The sequence below is a fragment of the Rhamphochromis longiceps genome, linkage group LG7 (assembly GCF_057381845.1).
Source record: "Rhamphochromis longiceps isolate RC_006_pf linkage group LG7, R_longiceps_female_GT1.1, whole genome shotgun sequence".
In the NCBI taxonomy this organism is placed as follows: Eukaryota; Metazoa; Chordata; class Actinopteri; order Cichliformes; family Cichlidae; genus Rhamphochromis; species Rhamphochromis longiceps.
In genome coordinates, this window is record NC_140563.1 from 8,360,627 (window position 1) to 8,361,623 (window position 997).

The following is a 997-nucleotide window of genomic DNA, read 5'->3' on the forward strand; positions in this document are numbered from 1 at the left end:
TATATTAGCCCTGTGTTTTCCATTGCTCAGTGTTGCGTCGTACAGGTTATACCTGTGTGTTTTTGTGTTCAGTACTTTCATGTTCAGTACCCTTGTTCAGTTCATGTTTTGTTTTCTCCAGCAATAAAGTTGAGGTTTTAAGTTACAATTTTGTGTTCGAGTCCTGCATTTGGATCCTCATCTCTGCCTGCCCGCACACAAAGCCCTGACATTTCCAGCATAGAAGCATTCACAGTCATTACACTGTATTTACACTATATGTTGAAAAAAAGAAGAAAAACAGAAAGCCAAATAAGAAATACTTCTAAGCAGTAGAAGGTTGTTGACAGTAGCAAGCTACAGGTCTCTCAATATCTTACTGTTTAACTTTTGTGTTAACTAGATTGACATTATTGAAGTCAAGGTTAAATTTTAGTAATGGTGGTTTCAAAAATAGTTTCAATGCACTGAAAGGTGATCCAGAAGTAGAAGAGTCATCAGTGAATAATGAAACTGGAGATGTCACTTCTAGAGCAGGACATCTGACTTAAGTCTAATGAACCACGTGCCATTCATTCTTCTTAAATATTTATTACAGTAGTTCATTAAAGAAAACCCGAGAGTGCGAGGGAGAGAGAATATGAACTTAAATTAAATAAATGACTCCAATAAGTAAGAAAGGAAACATTCTAAAGTCTCATTGTACTGTCGCCTCTGTCAGTGCGCCCTAGGGTGGCTGTGGCTACAATGTAGCTTGCCATCACCAGTGTGTGAATGTGTGTGTGAATGGGTGGATGACTGGATATGGAAAGCGCTTTGGGGTCCTTAGGGACTAGTAAAGCGCTATACAAATACAGGCCATTTACCATTTTTTGCATCGCACAGTTACTTTTTTTGTGACGCAATTGTGAGTAACTGTGCGTCACAATACAATATTATATGACGTAATTTTTAAAAAGTAGAACGATACAGTCCTTTTGAGTTACAGAGTCGGAACGCTTTTCTTGGTTCCGGTCGT